The 20,806-nt window shown below is 41.9% G+C and overlaps 1 pseudogene; it reads left to right on the top strand.

The window, feature by feature from the left end:
* Positions 1-2,886: 2,886 nt before the first annotated feature.
* Positions 2,887-18,957, top strand: LOC119039986 (interferon lambda-1-like; annotated as a pseudogene).
* The last annotated feature ends 1,849 nt before the right edge of the window (positions 18,958-20,806 follow it).

Here is a 20,806-nt window from a genome sequence, read left to right as displayed (position 1 = left end):
TAACCATTCACTAAAAGGAGAATGAAAGAAACTGAACATTCAGTTCCTCCATTGCACTACCAAATTTAAGCATTCAACAACCACACATGGTTGGTGACTACTGCACTGGACAGCGCAAATGTAGAACACTCCCATCATCGCAGGAAGTTCTGTTGAACAGCACTGACTAGACAATACAAGTGCAGGTTTGCCCTGTGGCCCAGAAAATCCTATCCTGAATACACACACACACATATTTAGGAATATATATATAAGATATCTAACTATCTATCCATCTTAGTTTGGGGATCCTATTGCTAGGATCCCCAATACTAGCAATTGGGGATTTGATTCCTGAATAGGAATATGTATATATATTCAGGAATATATCTAATATATATCTTAGTTTGGGGTCTCCCAAAAGCATGCTCAGAGCCAAGGGAAGAAGTGGTTTATTTAGGAGGCAACCCCGGGAAGCAGAAGTGAGTGAGGAAATTGGGATGGGAAGAGAAAAAAGCCAAAAAATAGTGCAGAGTCTGGACTACAGGGAGGCAGGTGAGGTACCTAAGGCACTTGCCTGAACCTGAAAGTGAGGGCCTCCTCAGGTTTTGAATCCAGACACCTCAGCTTTCTCACCCTAGTCTGGCTCAGGTTCAAAGGTCAGGCAGCAGCTAGAGTTATTGCCTTAGCGGCTCATGTGTAACTTAGTGGCCCCTGCCTTCAAAGGTCACTGCTGTGAGTAACTAGATTGAGTCATCCATACAGGGGCTCTCCAAGGACTTGAGGAATCATGGAGAACATACCTCAGAACTGACCCACTGAGGAAAAGGGAAACAGAGTTTGTTTCCTGGCTCCCTACACACATGGATGTGAATTGCCTTTGAGGAATTAATCCTGGCACTTCTGACCTGTTCAGCATGCAGACAGGAAAAAGAATTCAAAGGACAAGCAGAATAACACCAGAACACAAAGTGGGAGGCCTTATTCTAATGGAGAGTTGAAGGCAACCAAAGTGTGCCTCACTGGGGGCCTAGATAAGAACAGATCAGTAAAAGTGCTCTGGACACACTGTGGAATACAATGCAATAGTTGGAAGCAGAGAACTTGGTGCACACACAGCTATACATCATCTCAGAAATGTACTGCTAAGTTTTTCTTTTTTAAGAAAGAAATAGAATGAAATTTATAACACAATCTCATTTATGTAAATTGGAAACACATACATGCACAAAATTGCAAATTATAAAAATACACCTTTGCAGCTATATATCAAGTGCATTAAAGTGGGTGCCTGTGAGGGGAAAGGGTGGGAGTGGAGATTGGGCATGGTGGGGGGGGGCAGGTAAAAACCTAGACGGTCCCTCGTGGGCCTGTTTGTGATGCTGTTATATCTGAAGAGTTTGATTAATACTCTTCTGCACCGAAGAGCCAAGAAAGAAATAAAGTAATGAAACATAGAAATGCCCACATAAGAAGAGCAATTCCCTACCTGCTACACAAATATTATTACTGTGGGGGGGCTCGTAGGGGGACAGGGGCTGATAGCAAAGCAACCAGACTCTGCCTGCCTTCTGCAAACCCTCCTCAGGGTCTTTGCCCCAGGCAACCCCTCCCATCCCCAGCAAGCACTCCTAACCCCCGTGAATGAGGAGCTCCCCACCCTGTCATGCCACCCAGAGGGAAGGAAAAGAGAGCTGTCTGTGACTCCCAGGGGTCCCCAGCTTTTACTCTGACCATGTGCAGAATAGGGGGTATACACATGGGACTCCATTCAAAGCCCAGCTCTGCCATGACCCCGCTGGGGGATCTCAGGCAAGTCACTTTGCCTTCCTGTTCCTCAGTTTCCTCACCGGTAAAATGAGGGATGATTCTGAAAATAACTACAGTGGTCCTTTAATAACATTGTTTCATTCAGGCATTTTGTCATAATGGTTGTCAATTAAAAACAAAATTGAGCCCCCACTGGGGACACTGTCTCTGGGGACACTGCAGGTTCTCCCCACGTCTGCACAGGTTTTGTCCAGGGTCTGAGATTTCCTCCCACAGCCCACAGATGTGCTTACCAGGTGAACAGTCGTGTCCCATCTGAGTGGGAGTGGGTGTGTGTGAGAGGCCCTGCGATGCAGCGCTGCTGTCCTGGGGGGCGCTGTCCTGGGGGGGCACTGTCCTCTGCCTCAAGGGGCCAAATGGGCTCTGGCCATGCCACCCAGGACAGAAGAGTCTGAAAAGATGTTATCTGGCCCATTTTCATGAATCTCTCTTAAACAATGTACAGCTCACATTTTATTTCAGTGTTTAATATTAGAAATGCTTTGGGTCTTCATTTAGAACTTTGGGGATGTCTTGTGATCAGAAACTTGCTATAGGAACTTAACTCCCATTTATGTCAGTCAGCCAGTGGCCAGATAGGTTTTGTTATACGAGTTACAAGAACCTATTGAGGACATGAGTGAGGACTTCCTGCACTCAGGAATGTTCGGAGCATAAAGTGAGTTAACAAAACACGCTTAAACCAGTGGGGGAAGCTCCCTGGCTGGCACTCGGGCATCCTCACCACCATACACCCTGGCCAGTCCCTGCCCTGCTGGACAGCTGCCCATCCTTCTTCTGGTCACATCCTCAGTTAAGGGCTCCCCGAAGTCCCAGGAACTCTTAAACTAGGCTCGGGGATTTCTCAGGGTCCCGCTTGGGATTGATTTCAGTTTCTGTGTCCTCCTCTTAGAGCACTGGACTCACCTGGCGCTGCCCACACCTGTGAGCTCACCTGGCTCAGCAGCGGGCCCCACCCACTCATGCCTTTTGAAATTGCAGTTTCCATTCGCACATTACACACATCAGCCACGATTGCTCATTTAGTGTGCTTAAAAAGCGGAGCCATGCAGCAGGGGAAGCAGTCGCAGGTGGGCCATGGCTGCAGCGTGGTTCCTGGTGATGGTGGCCTCGGGCCTGGGCTTGGCCAGAGCAGGTCCTGTCCCCACCCCCAAGCCCCATTCAACAGGGAGGGGCTGTGACATTGGCAAGTTCGAATATCTGCTACCAATGGAGTGGAAAGCCCTCAAGAAAACCAAGGATGCCTTGGTGAGTACCTATTGGTTTTCTTTTTCTTAATGGAGGTACAAATGATACACAACATTACATTAATTTGAGATGTACAACATAATGATTTGATAATTGTATATGTTGCTAAATAATCATCACAATGCCTAGTTAACACCCATCACTGTACATAGTTACAGAATATTTGTTCTTGTGATGAGAACTTTTTTTTGGCTTGAAGCTAATCCTCTTGTTAAATTCCCTTATTAATGCTAATAGTTTGCCATAAATTATTTTAGATTTTCCCCATGTAGAGATATTTAAATGCAAATAACTATTTCATGCTTCCTTTCCACTCTTTATATCTGTTATTTATCTTACCTTATTAAACTGATTATAAGTCCAAAGTGTATTGAATTGATATGTTAGTAGTGAACTTCTTTGTCTTATTCCCAAACTGAGGGAGAAAGTGTTATTTTGCTATCCATCCATCTATCAATGGGCACCTAGGTTATGCTTCCATATACTGGTTATTATAAGTAATGCTAAGGTATTCCAGCAATCTGCCCAGCCAAGATGGAGGCATAGGTGGAAACACTGTACCTCCTCGCACAACCAAGTTTATGAACAACAAAGATTTAAAAACCAGAACGCAACCAAAACAGAGAGAAAATTAAACTGTACCGAAGTCCAACAACAACATACCATTCAACCAGACAGATAAACCAGGCAAAGGAGTGAGCAGTGAGACAAACCGCAAAACCCAGGGCCCCCGCACCAGGAAATAAAGCCGAAAAGCGCCTATTGGAAAAACTTTCGGGGGTTGAGGTGCCAGGAGAGGCTCCCAGGATCACAGAGTTCATTGGAGAGACCCACAGGGTTCTGAAGGGTACACGAGCCCACACATCTGGGAACCAGCACCAGAAGGGCCCAATTTGCTTTTGGGAAGAGGCAGAGAGGACCAAAATTTGAGAGAGAAAAAAATGCTATTGCCCCTCTCTGACCCCGCCCCCACATACAGCATCACAAACCAGCAACCTGGGTTGCCGTGACTTGGGTTGCCCTGCCCTGGTGAACACCTAAGGCTTTGCCCCTCATACGTAACAGGCGCAAACAGACCAAAACATTACGGCTCAAGAAGAACAGCTCAAAACCCCAGAACCAATATTTCTAAGCGACCAAGAGATGGCCAACCTATCAGATGCACAGTTCAAAACACTGGTGATCAGGATGCTCACAGAACTGGTTGATTTTAGTCACAAATTAGAGAAACAAATGAAGGCTAAACTAAGTGAAATAAATGGAAATACACAGGAAACCAATAGTGATGAAAAGGAAACTGGGACTCAAATCAATGGAGTGGACCAGAAGGAAGAAAAAAAATGACCAAATAGAAAACAGTGAAGAAACAAGAATTCAAAAAAATGAGGAGAGGCTTAGGAACCTCCAGGACATCTTCAAACATTCCAACATCCAAATAATAGGGGTACCAGAAGGGGAAGAGGAACAGCAACAAGTGGAAAACTTATTCGAATAAATAATAAAGGAGAACTTCCCCGATCTGGCAAAAGAAATAGACTTTCAGGAAATCCAGGAAGCTCAGAGAGTACCAAAGAAGGTGGACCCAAGAAGGAACACACCAAGGCACATCATCATTACATTAGCCAAGATTAAAATGAAGGAGAGAATCCTAGAAGCAGCAAGAGATAAGGAGACAGTCACCTACAAAGGAGTGCCCATCAGACTGTCAGTGGATTTCTCCAAAGAGACCTTACAGGCAAGAAGGGGCTGGAAAGAATTATTCCAAGTCATGAAAACCAAAGACCTACAACCAAGATTGCTCTGTCCAGCAAAGCTTCCATTTAGAATAGAAGGACAGATAAAATGCTTCTCAGATAAGGCCAAGTTCAAGGAGTTCATCATCACCAAGCCCTTACTCTATGAAATGTTAAAGGGACTTATCTAAGAAAAAGAAGAGAAAAATATGAACAGTGAAAGGACAGCAAACTCACAGTTATTAAGAACCACACCTAAAACAAAAGCAAACTAAGTGGACAGCTAAATCAGGAGCAGAACCTTAGAAATGGAGATCACATGGAGGGTTAGCAACAGGGGAGTGGGAGGAGGAGAAGTGGGGAGAAGGTACAGAGAATAAGTAGCATAGACGGTAGGTAGAAAATAGACAAGGGGAGGGCAAGAATAGTAGGGGAAATGTAGAAGCTAAAGAACTTGTGACACATGGACATGAGCTAAAGGGGGGAATGAGAAGAGTGGGTGTGCAAGGTGGAGGGGAATGAAGGCAGGGAAATGGGACAACTGTAATAACGTAATTAATAAAACATTTTTAAAAAGTAATGCTAAGGTAAACAGAGGAGTGCATATGTCTTTTCAAATTAGTGTTTTGATTTTCTTCAGATAAATACAGAAATGGAATTGATAGTTTGTATGGCAGCTTTATTTTTAATGAATTGAGGAAATCCCATTCGATTTTCCATACCAGCTGCACTAATTTACAATTCCACTAACAGTGCACTAGGGTTCCCTTTTCTCCACATCCTCACCAGTACTCGTTGTTTGTTAACTTACTGATGATAGCCATTCTGGCATGTGTGTGGTGATTTCTCACTGTGGTTTTAATTTGCATTTTCCTGATAATTATTGATTTGAGCATCTTTTCATATGTCTGTTGGCCATTTTTATGACATCTTTGGAGAAATGTTTATTCAGCCCTGACCAGTGTGGCTCAGTTGGTTGGGTGTCATCCTTGATAGCACAGGGTCACTTGTTCAATTCCCAGTTGGGGCACATCCTGCATTGTATGTTGAGTCTCCAGCCAGGGCAAGTGCAATAGGCAACTGATCAATGCTTCTCTCGCATGTTAGTGTTTCACTCCCTCTCTCTAAAAATAAATAAATAAAATCTTTTTTTTAAAGAAATGTTTATTCAGTTCCTCTGACCATTTTTTAATTGGTTTGTTTTCAGGGCAGAAATGTTGTAAAATTGTATGAGTTTCTTATATATTTTGGATCTTAACCCCTATTGGATGTATCATTTGTAAATATTTTCTCACTTTCAGTAGATTGTCTTTTCATTCTGTTGATGGTTTCATTTGCCATGCAAAACTCTTTAGTTTGGTGTAGTCCCACTTATTTTTATCTTTTGTTGCCCTTGCCCAATAGAGATATCTATCCAAAAACATGTTGCTACCACCAATGTCAAAGAGTTTACTGCTTGTGTTTCTTCTAGAAGTTATATTTCAGGTCCTCCATGTAAACTTTTAATCCATTGTAATTTTTTTGTTTATGATATAAGGAAATCGTCTAAGTTATTTTATTTTGTCTATTTCTATATCTGTCCATTTTTCCTAACACCACTTATTGAAGAGACTGTCTTTGCCCTGTTGTATATCCTTCCCTCCTTTGTCATAGAATTATTTACCATGAGACTGAGGATTTATTTCTGGGTTCTGTATTCTCTACCATTGATCTATAAATCTGATTTTATGCCAATACCCATTTTCTTTTGATTATTGTAGCTTTGTAACATGGTTTGAAATCAGGGAGCATTAAACCTCTCACTCTGTTCTTTCTCAAGGTTTTTGGGTTTTTTGTTTTTTGGGTTTTTTTTGGCTATTTGAGGTATTTTGTGGTTCCATGTAAATTTTAGGATTAGTTGCTCTAGTTCTAAGATGAAAGCTATTGGTGTTTTAATAGGAATTGCATTGAATCTGTATATTGCTGTAGTTAGTAAGGACATTTAACAATGTTAATCCTTTCAGTCTCTGAGCATGACATATCCTTTTATTTACTTGTATCCTCAATCATTTCTCCAATATCTTATAGTTTTCAGTATACAAGTTTTCTACTTCTTTGGTTAAATTTATTCCTATTTATTTTATGCTTTTTGATGTGATTGTAAATGGGATTGTTTTCTTACTTACTCCTGATCATTTATTATTGATGTATAGAAACAACAAATTTCTGTCTGTTGATTCATATTCTGCAACTTTATTAAAGTTACTTATTATTTCTAATAGTTTTTGGTGGGTTCTTTAGGGTTTTCTATATATAGTATTATGTAATCTTCAAATAATGAGAATTTTATTTCTTCCTTTCTGATTTGGATGCCTTTCCTTTCTTTCTTTTTTTAATTTTTTTTTCCTGTCTGCTTGCTGTGACTAGAGCTTCAAATGCTATGTTGAATAGAAGTGTGTTAATGGGCATGCTGGTCTTGTTCCTGATTTTGGTGGAAAAGTTTTTAGCTTTCCAACCATTGAGAACAGTATTGGCTGTAGGTTTATCATGTATAGCCTTTATGTTGGTAAGATATGTTTCTTCTATATCCACTTTATTAAGAGATGTTATCATAAAATATGTTGGATTTTGTAATATGCTTTTTATGTATCTATTGAGATGATCATATGGTTTTTATCCTTCTTTTTGTAAGTGTAATGTATCACCTTGATTGAATTACAGGTGTTGAACCATGCTTTTATTCCTGAGATAAATTCAACTTGGTCATGGTGTATGATCCTTTTTTTTAAGTATATTTTATTGCCCTAGCTGGTGTAGCTCAGTGGATTGAGCACAGGTCTTCAACCAAAAGGTCGCTGGTTTGATTCCCAGTCAGGGCACATGCCTGGGTTGCAGGTCGGGTCCCCAGCAGGGGGCATGTGAGATGCAGCCACACATTGATGTTTCTCTCTCCATCTCCTTCCCTTCCCCTCTCTCTAAAATAAATAAATAAATACAAATGAAAAATGTAAAAAAAAATAATGTATATTGACTATGCTATTAGAGTTGTCCCGTTTTTTTCTCCCCTTTATTCTGCTCCACCCTGGGCCCACCTTTCCACCAGCATTCCCTTCCCTTAGTTCATGTCCATGGGTCATACATATAAGTTTTTTGGCTTCTCCATTTCCTATACTATTCTTAACTTCCTCCTGTCTATTTTGTACCTATCAGTTATGCTTCTTACTCTCTGTACTTTTTCCCCCATTCTCTCCCTGCCCCCTCCCCAATGATAACCCTCCATGTGATCTCCCTTGCTGTGCTTCTCTTCCTGTTCTAGCTGTTTGCTTAGGTTTTTTTCCCAAATATTTATTTATTTATTTATTTTCAGAGAGAGGGGAAGAGAAGGAGACAGAGAGGGAGAAAAACATTAATGCGTGGTTGCCTCTTGCATGCCCCCCTACTGGAAAGCTGGCCAGCAATCCAGAAATGTATCTTGACTGGGAATCCAACCAGAGACCGTTTGCTCCACAAGCCCATTATCAATCCACTGAGTCACACCACCCAGGGCTGCTTAGATTGTTTTTGTTTCTGCTTTTTTTTTAGGTTCAGTTGTTGATAGTTGTGAGTTTGTTGTCATTTTACTGTTCATAATTTTTATCTTTTTCCTTTTTTTAGGTAAATTACCTTAACATTTCATATAATAAGGGCTTGGTGATAATGAACTCTTCTAACCTGACCTTATCTGGGAAGCACCTTATCTGCCCTTCCATTCTAAATAATATCTTTGTTGGATAGAGCAGTCTTGGATGGAGGTCCTTGCTTTTTGTGACTTCAAATACTTCTTTCTAGCCCCTTCTTGCCTGCAATGTTGCTTTTGAGAAATCAGCAGGTAGTCTTACGGGAACTCCTTTGTAGGTAACTGTCTAGTTCTTCTCTAGGTGCTTTTGAGATTCTCTCCTTATTTTTAATCTCGGGTAATGTAATTATGATGTGCCTTGGTGTGTGCTTCCTTGTGTCCAACTTCTTTGGGACTCTCTGAGCTTCCTGGACTTCCTGGAAGTCTATTTCCTTTGCCAGATTGGGAAAGGTCTCCCTCATTACGTTTCCAAATGTTTCCTTTTTTTTACCTTTTTATTTTATTGATTATGCCATTACAGTTGTTCTATTCCCCCCTTCATTCCCCTCCACCCTGCACACCCCCACCCTCACCATTCCCCCCTTTAGTTTATGACCATGTGTCTCAAATTCTTTAAATTCTATATTTCCCATACTATTCTTGCCCTCCCCCTATTTTCTACCTATCGTCTATGCTACTTATTCTCTGTACCTTCTCCCCCTTCTCCTCCTCCCACTCCCCTGTTACTAACCCTCCATGAGATCTTCATTTCTATGCTTTCACTCCTGATCTAGCTGTCCTCTTAGTTTGTTTTTGTTTTAGGTGTGGTTCTTAGTAACTGTGTTTGCTGTCCTTTCACTGTTCATCCTTTTTATCTTCTTTTTCTTAGGTAAGTCCCTTTAACATTTCATATAATAAGGGCTTGGTGATGATGAACTCCTTGAATTTGGTCTTATCTAAGAAGCACTTTATCTGTCCTTCCATTCTAAATGAAAGTTTTGCTGGATAGAGTAATCTTGGTTGTAGGTCTTTGGATTTCATGACTTGGAATACCTCTTTCCAGCCCCTTCTTGCCTGTAAGGTCTCTTCTGAGAAATCCGCTGACAGTCTGATGGGCACTCCTTTGTAGGTGACTATCCCCTTATCTCTTGCTGCTTCTAGGATTCTCTCTTACATTTTGATCTTGGCTAATGTAATGATGATGTGCCTTGGTGTGTTCCTTCTTGGGTCCACCTTCTTTGGTACTCTCTGAGCTTCCTGGATTTCCTGGAAGTCTGTTTCCTTTGCCAGATTGGGGAAATTCTCCTTTATTATTTGTTCAAATAAGTTTTCCACTCATAGGCTGTTCCTTTCCTTCTTCTGGTACCCCTATAATTCAGATGTTGTAGCATTTAAAGATGTCCTGGAGGTTCCTAAGCCTCTCCTCATTTTTTGAATTCTTGTTTCTTCATATTTTTCTGTTTGGTCATTTTTTTCCTTCCTTCTGGTCCACTCCCTTGATTTGAGTCCCAGTTTCCTTTTCATCACTATTGGTTTCCTGTACAATTCCCTTCATTTCACTTAGTTTAGCCTTCATTTGTTTCTCTAATTTGTGACTAAAATCAACCAGTTCTGTGAGCATCCTGATCACTGGTGTTTTGAAATGTGCATCTGAAAGTTTTGCTATTTCTTCGCCACTTAGAGTTATGGGCTCTGGGGCTTTGAGATCTTCTTGAGCCATTTTTGGTCTGTTCGCACCCATTAAGTATGAGGAGTGGAGCCTTAGGGGCGGGGCGGGGCCACCAGGGCAGGGTGGCTGGGTTGTGATGATGTGGGGGTGGGGTCAGAGTGGGGAAATGGCAGCCCCCTCTGCTGCCTCCCTCCCGTTTCTGGGGCCTGCTCAGTCCCGTCTTACTGCCCACTCCCTCACCGGTCTATCTGCGCAGGAATGAGCCACCACAGTCAACCCCCCGCCCTTCGCCCTCACTGGGTCCACTCACTGGGTCTGCCCTTTGCAACCCCATGCATGGGATTCGCAAGCCTGAGTCCGTCTGACCAAGTTTTCCTGTGCAACCCCACTCCACCAGCTGCTGGCTTCGCCCCTCCTACTGGTCGGGCTGAAGAATTTGTTGTTATCAGACTTCTGAAAAGTTCAATTTTCTGTGTTCTGACTGTGTTTTCTGTTGCTAATACTTTGTTGTCTCTAAACTTGGTTGTGTGAGAAAACATGGCGTCTCCACCTATGCCTCCATCTTGGCGGAAGTGTTTCCAAATATTTTCAATTTCTTGTCCTTCCTCTTCTTCTTCTGCCACCCTTAGAATTTGGATTTTGGGACATTTATAGTTTTTCCAGAGGTTCCCAAGCCTCTCCTCATTTTTTCAAATTCTTTTTTCTTCACTCTGTTCTGGTTAAATGTTTCTTACTTTCTTCTCCTCCAAATCTCTGGCTTGAATCCTGATTTTCTTCCCATCACTGTTGGTTCCCTGTATATTTCGCTTTGCACAGCTTTTACTTCTGCCTCTATTTTGTGACCATACTCAACCACTTCTGCGAGCAACCTGATTACCAGTGTTTTGAACTGTGCATCTGATAAATTGGCTATCTCTTCATCTCTTAGTTCTATTTTTGGAACTCTGATCTGTTCTTTCATTTGATCCTTTTTTTTTTTTTTTTTTGTCTCAGTGCCCTGTTACATAGTAAGGGACAGAACCTTAGGTATTTGCCAGGCAGGGGCAACTCTCTTTGCTGCGTCATGGTACTGTATGTGGGGGAAATGTCTGAGAGGGAACAGTGCCACTTGATCAGCTCTCTGCCAGCTTTCAGTCACTTCCTCCACTACCCACAAGCAGATTGGGCCCTTCTGGTGCTGATTCCCAGATAGGTGGGTTTGTGTGTGTTTTAGGACCCTGGGAGAGTCCTCTAGCGAACCCTCCTGTGAGGCTAGGAGTTTCTCCTGCCACAGCAACCCTCACAGGTTTTTAGGGCCAGAAGTTTTGAGGCTTTCTTTTCCCACACTGGAAGCCTGGATTGGGTGATCTGTCTCACTCCCCAGTTGTTCCTCATGGTTTATTTCCATGCAAATGTAGGTCCACCCAATTTACCACCCATCATCTTGCTGGGGGTCCTCTCTGCCCAGACTGCCAGTCTCTGTTCCTCCTACCAGTCTGAATGAATCTTTCTTCTTTAACTCCTTGATTGTCAGACTTCTATACAGTTCGATTTTCTGGCAGTTCTGGTTGTTTTTTGTTTTTAAATTTGTCATTGTCCTTCTCTTGGTTGTGTAAAGAAACAAAGTATATCTATCTATGCCTCCATCTTGGCCAGAAATCCTGATCTTTTTAATGTGTAGTTAAATTCAGTTTGTTGATATTTTGTTGAGGACATTTGTATCTATGTTCATCAAGAATATTGGTCTGTGCCCTGGCTGGTATGGCTCAGTGGACTGAGTGCCGGCCTGGAAACCAAAGGGTTGCTTGTTTGGATCCCAGTCAGGGCACATGCCTGGATTGCGGGCCAGTTCCCAGCAGGGAACACATGAGAAGCAACCATATATTAACATTTCTCTCCCTCTCTCCTTCTCTTCCCCTCTAAAGATAAATAAATAAAATCTTTTAAAAAAACCTGGCTTTTTGCATAGCCCTTGCTGGGGACCAGGCCTGCAACCCAGTCATGTGCCCTGACTGGGAATCAAACCAGAGAGTCTTTGGTTTGTAGGCCAGCACTCAGTCCATTGAGCCACACCAACCAGGGCAGTTTGTAGTATTCTTTAATGGCTTTCTTTATGTTCTGGTGTCAGTTATAACTTCTTGTCTTCTATTTATGATTTTATTTGTTTGGGCTCTTTTTTCTTGCTGAGTTTCACTAAAGGCTTACCAATTTTGCTCATTTTTTCAAGAAACCACCTCTTAATTTCATTGGTTTTTACTATTGAATTTTAATTTTGTTTATTTCTACTGTGATCTTCCTTCCTTCTGTTTAGTTTGGCTTTTGTTTATTCTTTTTCTCATTTGTTTAAGTGTAAAGTTAGGTTGTTTATTTGGGATTTTTCTCATTACTCAAAACTGCTTTTGCAATATCCCATGAATTTTGAGAAGTTATTTTTTCATTTTCACTTGTCTCAAGGAAATTTTTAATTTCCAGTTTTATTTCCTCTTTGATATTATTTGTTTAGTAGCATATTATTTAATCTCTATTTTTGTTTTATACAACTTTTTTATGTAGGTGATTTCTAGTTTCACACCATTGTAGTTGAAAAAGATTCTTGATATGATTTCTTTTCATTTTTATTGAATTTTTTAAGGTAACGTTAGTTAAAAATTATATAGGTTTTAGGTGTACAATACAACCTTCTGTATATTGTGTATGTTCACCACTCAAAGTCAAGTCTCCTTTCATCACAATGTATCCACACATTACCTTCTTCTATCTCTGTTACTCCCTTTCCTCATACAATTTCAATTTTTTAATTTTATTGAGGTTTGTTTTGTGGCCTAATATAATATCTACCCTGGTGAATGTTCCATATGCACTTGAAAGAAAGATGTGCGTTTAGCAGGTTTTGGATGAAATGTTTTATAACTGTCTGTTAAGTCAATGTGATATAATATGATGTTTAAGACTAGTATGTTCTGGACTTCCGCCAAGATGGAGGCATAGGTGGAAGCACTGCACCTTCTCACACAACCAAGTTTAAAAACAACAAAGTTTTAGCAACAAAAATGCAGCCAAACCACAGAAAATTGAACTTCACGGAAGTCTGACAACAACAAACTCTTCAGCCAAACCAGTAAGAGGGGCAGAGCCAGCAGCAGAGTGGGGTTGGGCAGAAAAGATCCACCGGACCGACCCGGGCGCGCAACCCAGGCACGCTGGCAGCCATGGGCGGATCCCAGGTGTGGAGTAGCAGGTGGACCCACTGAGGGTGCAAGGCAGTGGACCCACTGAGGGCTGACCACAGTCACACATTCGCACACAGATAAACCGGTGAAAGAGTGAAGCAGTGAGACAGACCGTGCAGACCCCAGTGGCAGAAAGTGGCAGAGGGGACCGCCATTGTCCCTCTCTGACCCTGCTCCCACATACAGTGTCACAAACCAGCGACCTGGGTGGCCCCACCCTGGTGAACACCTCCTCGTACATAACAGACACGAACAGATCAAAACATGGCTCAAGAACAACTCAGAGCCCCAGAGCCAATAAATCTAAGCAACGAAGAAATAGCCAAACTTTCAGATGCACAGTTCAAAACACTGGTGATCAGGATGCTCACAGAACTGGTTGATTATAGTCACAAATTAGAGGAACATATGAAGGCTAAACTAATTGAAATGAATGGAAATACACAGGAAACCAATAGTAACGGAAAGGAAACTGGGACTCAAATCAAAGGAGTGGACCAGAAGGAGGATAAAAATGACCAAACAGAAAAGGATGAAGAAACAAGAATTCAAAAAAATGAGGAGAGGCTTAGGAACCTCTAGGACATCTTTAAATGTTCCAACATCCGAATTATAGGGGTACCAGAAAAGGAAGAGGAACAGCAACAAGTGGAAAACTTATTTGAACAAATAATAAAGAAGAACTTCCCCAATCTGGCAAAGGAAATAGATTTCCAGGAAGCTCAGAGAGTCCCAGAGAAGTTGGACCCAAGAAGGAACACGCCAAGGCACATCATCATTATATTAGCCAAGATTAAAATGAAGGAGAGAATCCTAGAAGCAGCAAGAGATAAGGGGGTCAGTCACCTACAAAGGAGTTCCCATCAAACTGTCAGCGGGTTTCTCAAAAGAGACCTTACAGGCAAGAAGGGGCTGCAAAGAAGTATTCCAAGTCATGAAATCCAAAGACCTACATCCAAGATTGCTCTATCCATCAAAGCTTTCATTTAGAATGGAAGAACAGATAAAGTGCTTCTCAGATAAGATCAGATTTAAGGAGTTCATCATCACCAAGCCCTTATTATATGAAATGTTAAAGGGACTTACCTAAGAAAAAGAAGATGAAAAGGATGAACAGTGAAAGGACAGCAAACACAGTTACTAAGAACCACACCTAAAACAAAAACAAACTAAGAGGACAGCTAGATCAGGAGTGAAAGCATAGAAATGAAGATCACATGGAGGGTTAGCAACAGGGGAGTGGGAGAAGGAGAAGGGGGGAGAAGGTACAGAAAATAAGTAGCGTAGGTGGTAGGTAAAAAATAGGGGGGCAAGAATAGTATGGGAAATATAGAATCTAAAGAACTTGAGACAGGTGGTCATAAACTAAAGGGGGGAGAATGGTGAGGGAGGGGTGTGCAGGGTTGAGGGGAATGAAGGGGGGAAATAGAACTGTAATGGCATAATCAATAAAATATTTATTTTTAAAAAAGACTAGTAAGTTCTTATTAATTTTCTGTCTGTATAATGATCTATCTATTGATGTGAATGGGGTAATAAAATCCCCTACTATTATTATATAACTTTGAATTTCTCCCTTTATGATTATTAATATTCACTTCATATGTTTAAGGTGTTCCTATGTTGGGTGCATAGATATATGATTGTTATATCCTCTTCTTAGATTTACCCTTCTATATTTAGGTAATGTTCTTCTTTGTCCTTTAATTTTTTTTAAGTCTATTTTGTCTGATATTTTAAACCAAGCTTTTCTTTTCATTTATATTTGCATGAAATGGCTTGTTCCATGCCTCCACTTTCTTTTCTTTGCCCAACATGACTTTTCTTTGAAATTAGTTTATTGTAAGCTTCATATACATGGATCATGTTTTGAATCCATTCAGCCACCCTATGTCTTTTTATTAGAGCATTTATTTAATTTAAAGTAATTATTAATAAGTATATACTTATTGCCATTTTAAAAATTGTTTTGTAGCTCCTCTCTGTTTCTTTCTTCTCTGGACCTTTTCCTTTGTAGTTTGTTGGTTTTCTTTAGTGTTGTTTTGTTGTTATTGTTGTTGGGGAGTGGTCATTTCATTTCTCTTTGTTTTTTATGTATCTCTTGTATGTTTTGGCTTGTGGTTACCATGAAGTTTATAGATATCATTCCATATCTATAGCAGTCTATTTTATCCTCCCCTGTGGACATTTTTAGAGCGTTTCAGAGAGACAGAAGGGGAAGAGAGAAACATCCATGTGAGAGAGAAACACTGATTTGTTGCCTTCTCCTAAAAGCTCTTACTGGGGGTCTACCTGACAACCTGGCTATGTACCCAGGCTGGTAATTGAACCCATTACCTTTCAGTCTACAAAACAAGGCTCCAACCAACTAAGCCACACAGGCTAGGGCTAAAGTAGTCTATATTAAACTGATAGGTATTTAAGTTTGAATATATTCTAAAAGGATTACATTTTTATTCACTCCCCCATGCTTTATGTTTTTGATGTCATATTTTAGGCCTCTTTGTGTATCTCCTAATTATTGTAGTTTGAGTTGAGTTTTATACTTTGGTCTTTTATCATCGTGGCAACTTTTTAAATATCTGATTCACTGTATTTATTAAATATTTGACTTTCCCAGTGAAGTATTATTCTTTCTCATATCTTCATATTTCTGGTTATGGCCTTCTTTGTGATTAAAGGAGACTCCTTAATGTTTCTTATATAGCTGGGTTAATAGTGATTAACTCATTTAGGTTTTCTTTTCCAGGAAACTTTTTATATCTCCTTCAGTTCTGAATTATAGATTTGCCAACTAAATTACTCAAAGTTATAGGTTTCTTTCTTTCAGCACTTGAAAGATGTACTGAAAAGGCTACTCCCTTCTGGCCTATAAAGGTGCTGCTGATGAATCAGCTCATAGCCTTATGACAGTTTCTTTGTATGTAACTGGTTGTTTTCCTCTTGCTGCCTTCAAAAGTTCCTATTTATATTTACCTTTGCCATTTTAATTACAATATGCCTTACTGTGGATATCTGTGGTTTCATCTTGTTTATAACTCTCTGTGCTTCCTGGACCTGGATGTCTGTTTTCTCATTCAGATAGAAAACTTTTCAGCTAGTGTGTCCCTTTCTGTTTTTCTTCTCCTTTTGGGATACCTATAATATCAATGTTTGTGAGCTTGATGTTCTCCCAGAAGTCTAAAACAATATTCATTATTTTTAAATCTTTTTTCTTATCTTATTGCTTTTCTAGTTTGTTGATTCCCAGTAGTCTGATCTTCCAGGTCACTAGTCCATTATTCTGCATTAGCTAATCTGTTACTGATTTGTTCTAGCATATTTTCCATTTTGCTTATGTTATACTTCAGCTCTTTTTGATTCTCTATTATACTTTCTTACTCTTTGTTGAAGCTCTCCCTAAGTTCCTCTACTCCACTCTCAAATTGGTGAGCAGTCTTATGACCATTTCTTTCCATTTTTACCAGGCAAATTTTTTCTCTCTATTTTTCTTAAGATTTTTTAGGGGTTCTTTTGTTCATTTATTTGAAAGACATTCTTCCATCTTTTCATTTCATTTTAGTTTCTATTTTTATGTGAATTAGACAAAATAATTATTCTCCCAGTCTTGAAAAAATATGTAAACAAAACCTTGGCATAGGCTGTCTCTGCAGGGTGGTTTAGGCATACCAACTGGAGCCAAGAAGGTGCCTATGGCATCCAGGGAGCTAGCCTACTGAGATGGTGCTGCTCCAGGTGGGGAGGACAGGTGCATGTAGTAATGCCCTGTTGATCCTGCTTGCCCACTTTGTCTGGGGGAAAATAGGCTCCCTGCAGTGCTCCTTGGAACATGGGGCAGTGAGCCTGCAGGTAGGACAGAGAACCCAAATGGAGTTCCCACCTGCCCTATCAGGATGGAGAGGGACATAACCCATGGTGCTCACTGGCACCTCCAATCTTGGAGAGTTCCCACAGCTCCCAGAGAGCTCCCAGTTTCCCAGCCTTCCCTACTCAGTCCCTTTCTCTAGTTTATTGTTCAGAAGCTGTTCGGTCAGCCATCAGTTGTGTGTCAGGAGTAATTGTTCTCTATACAGGTGTATATTTCAATGTGGTCCCAGAAAGGGGGGAGTTCAGCATGCTCCTGAACTGCCACTGATTGGACCTGTGAGCCCCTATTGTTGTAGACTAGTCCCTAACTCTTCTGCTTCAGCCAAGCTGCAGCCCTGCTACTGCGGGCTAACCTCTGTCCTCCTGCTGTAGTGTGACCTCTAGCTTTTCAGCTATGACTCATCACTACCTTTTCTGCTGTCAGTTAAACTCAAGTTCTTCTGCTAGACCTTCCTCCTTGCTGCAATGGTCCAGCCTCCTACTGTGTTGTGCTCTAACCTCTGCTCTTGCTCTCTAGGAAAACTCACTAAAAAACCAGAGCTGCAGCTCCTGCCTCTACCCCAGACCCTGGACACTGACACAGCTACATGTGAGTTGGACCTGAGGTGCCCTTACCCTCTCCTGGACCCTCTCCCTGCCTCCTTAAGTGGCCCCTCACCTCCCGGATCTCACCAGTACTTTCCTCTCTCTTGTCTCTCCTTGCATGTCCCTCCACAAGTGTTCTCCTGGCTCTGTTCCTCCCCTGGGTCCCTTTTATCATCTTTTTGCCTATTCCTCATACCTCTGCTCTTACCTACTTTCTTCTTTCTATCCTCCTTTCTCCCTCAGGTCTTTGCCCTGGCCCTGCCCAGTTTGTCACTGTTGACTCTCAGTAGTGATTCCCTGTTCCCCTATCACCTGTTCTCCTCACCACCGACTCCCACCTATCCCCCTCGTCATCTTTCTTCCACTGATCTCTTCCTAACCTACACTGCTCCTTCATCTACCCTTCTTACCTATGCATCTAATTGTCCCCTTTTCACCTGCCTCCCTAACCTGTTCTCTTCTAATCTGTCCCAATCCCTTGTCCCTCAAACCTCTCTGACCCCCATGGGTCCTCTTTCACTTGTCCCCATTTCACTTTTTCACCTGTCCCCTAACCTGTCTGCTCCCCTATCTTGGTGCCCCACCTGTATTGTTTTCATCTACATCCTTCTTTATGTATTCTCTCTCACCTGACCCACCACTTGTCCCCCTCACATGTGCCTTTAGCACTTGCCCTCCTTCCCTGTACTCCCTACCTGAGCCTTCTTGCTTACCTTTCTCACCTTTCCACCTTACCTGCCCCCTCATCTCTACTTTCTCACTCCAGGTATGAGGATGCCCTGTGGTCTTGGAGGCTGAGCTGGCCTTAACACTGAAGGTCCTGGAGACTGTGGCTGACTCATCCCTGGAGGACATCCTGGACCAGCCCCTTCACATGCTGCGCTACATCCACTCTGAGGTCCAGGCCTGTTGAGTGCTCAGGAAACCAGGCCATGTCTGTGGTGTATGTCCCCAATTGTCCCAGGCCCTGGTCACATGATACTCTCCTCTGTCCACAGGTTTCAGCTCTGCCCACCTCAGGCTCCAGTCCCCTCCTCCAGCACTGGCTTAACCAGCTCGAGAGAGCCCCAAACAAGTTAAGTTATTGGAGGGGAGGATGGATGCCTGGGATCTGGGTAAGGGTAATGCTTGGGCAATGGGAAACCATGTTCCCATCTCTCACAGGTGTCCCAAGAGTGCCTTGAAGCCACTGTCACATTCAACCTCTTCTGCCTTCTCAAACAGGACTTGAATTGTGTTGCCAGGGGAGATCTGTGCATCTGAGGATGTGGACCCACCCCCAGCTCATCTGGGAGCCCAAAGCTTATTTATACACTAAGTCCCACCCCTGCCTTAAGTTATTTCCATCCATCCCTTATTTATGGAGATGTTGCCCTGACTCAGGTTCAAAAGAAATATTTATTTTTCTACTTTTATACAATATATGTATATGTTCAAGTAAATTAGAAGGAATTGGAACTTCCATGATTAGTTAGTCCTTGAGTGTGTGTGTGACTGTGTGCCTGTACTGAGTGCAGATGTCTGTGTGATGAAGGTGAAATTAGTGATGGTTGTGTATATTTATGTGTGCCGGACTTCTGGGACACATCTGTGTGTATATGTATCCAAGTGAGTGTCTGCATGAATCTGAGTCTAACTGAAGGTGCATAATGGCGTATTTATGCCCGCGTCTGTGCAAAAGTGTGTGCATATATGCACAGGTTTATATATCTCTCTGTCTCTTCCTGATTGTGAACTGAATATCTCTCTTTTCCATATGGACCTAGGAGAGATAAAGGTCTATACCAATCAGGATGCTTTGCATATAATAAGAATCAAAAACCAAACTCAAATAACTAGAACAAAAGTGATTTTATTATCACACATAAAATATCAGTTGGCAGGGAAGTTCTAAGACTCCTTCTTTCATTCACTCAATAATGTCATTGGGACACCAGGTTCTTTTCATTTCTTTTGACTGATTCTTGTTCTGGTTACCTCATGGTCTCAAGATGGCAGCCACAGCTTCAGCTGCCACATATAAAGAACATCCTCCAAGTAATAACAAAATACTCCAAACAATGGAGTAAACAATAATCATCTTATTGTGCTCATTAATTCTGTGGGTCACAAATTTGGACAAGGTTCAGTGTGGACAGCTGGCCTCTGCTTCACAAAGTTTAGGGCCATAATTCTTCCGCAGATCCTAGAAGCAAAGAAAACCTTTTACAGAAACTCCCTGTTGGATGTACTTGTTTGTCTCATTGGCTAGAATTTAGTCATAAGCCCAAGCCTAACACAGTCACTGGCAAGGAAGATGTAATTACAAAGATAATGTTAGACTAATCAAGACCCCGCTCGGAGGCTAGGGGAAATGTGTCCCAGGGAGAGTGAGTACCTAAATGAATTTTAGAGTTTGGTCAGTAGGGAAAAAGTGAGAGATGGACCTAGGAAGCAGCCTAAAATGGCACATGGAGGTTCCAAGGTGATGAATCTCTTGCAGGATGGAATGCAGTAGCCCCCCCCAACAGGAGCACTGTTTCTGTTGTTAAAATACTGAGATGCTTTCATAACAGTTGTCAAATAGCTATTTCCTCAATCCCCCTAAGCAAACTTGCCCGCCCCCTGAAGCCCCTAGACCTCCCCATGATTCAGAAATGAGAGAATTATTGCCTGAGAAGGGGTTGGAGGAGGTGTTCCATGATCTGCTCCCATGTGTGACCAGTGTGCGTTCTGACAGCAGTGTAGTTGTTAAATAGTTTGCTGGCATCTCCAGCTCATGCATGGTATGTGTTGTGGTCTTCGAAAACTGGCCACCAAGTCTTTGACATTCCTTCCTTCAAAAGGTAGAGTCAATGCTCTCCTCTCATTGAACCTGAACTTGTGACTTCTTCATTCAATAGAGTGCAGTGGAAGTCAAGTCATGGGACTTCCATCATCCAGTCCACCTAGCACTCTCGGAACACACATTCTCAGACTGCCCCTGTTGGAACCCACCATGCCTGCTGCAAGAAACCCAAACCACAGGGAGAAACCACATGAGCACACTCTGGTTGGCAGTCACAGCTGAACTCAGCTTTGAGGTCATCCCAGCTCGGTAACCAGACACATGAGTGTTGAAGCGTCCACGATT

This window comes from Artibeus jamaicensis, unplaced genomic scaffold, assembly GCF_021234435.1.
Source record: "Artibeus jamaicensis isolate MK-2021 breed Jamaican fruit bat unplaced genomic scaffold, CSHL_Jam_final contig_47, whole genome shotgun sequence".
NCBI classification, from domain to species: domain Eukaryota; kingdom Metazoa; phylum Chordata; class Mammalia; order Chiroptera; family Phyllostomidae; genus Artibeus; species Artibeus jamaicensis.
The sequence above is the reverse complement of the archived record's forward strand: the minus strand, read 5'-3'. Positions and strand labels throughout refer to the sequence as shown.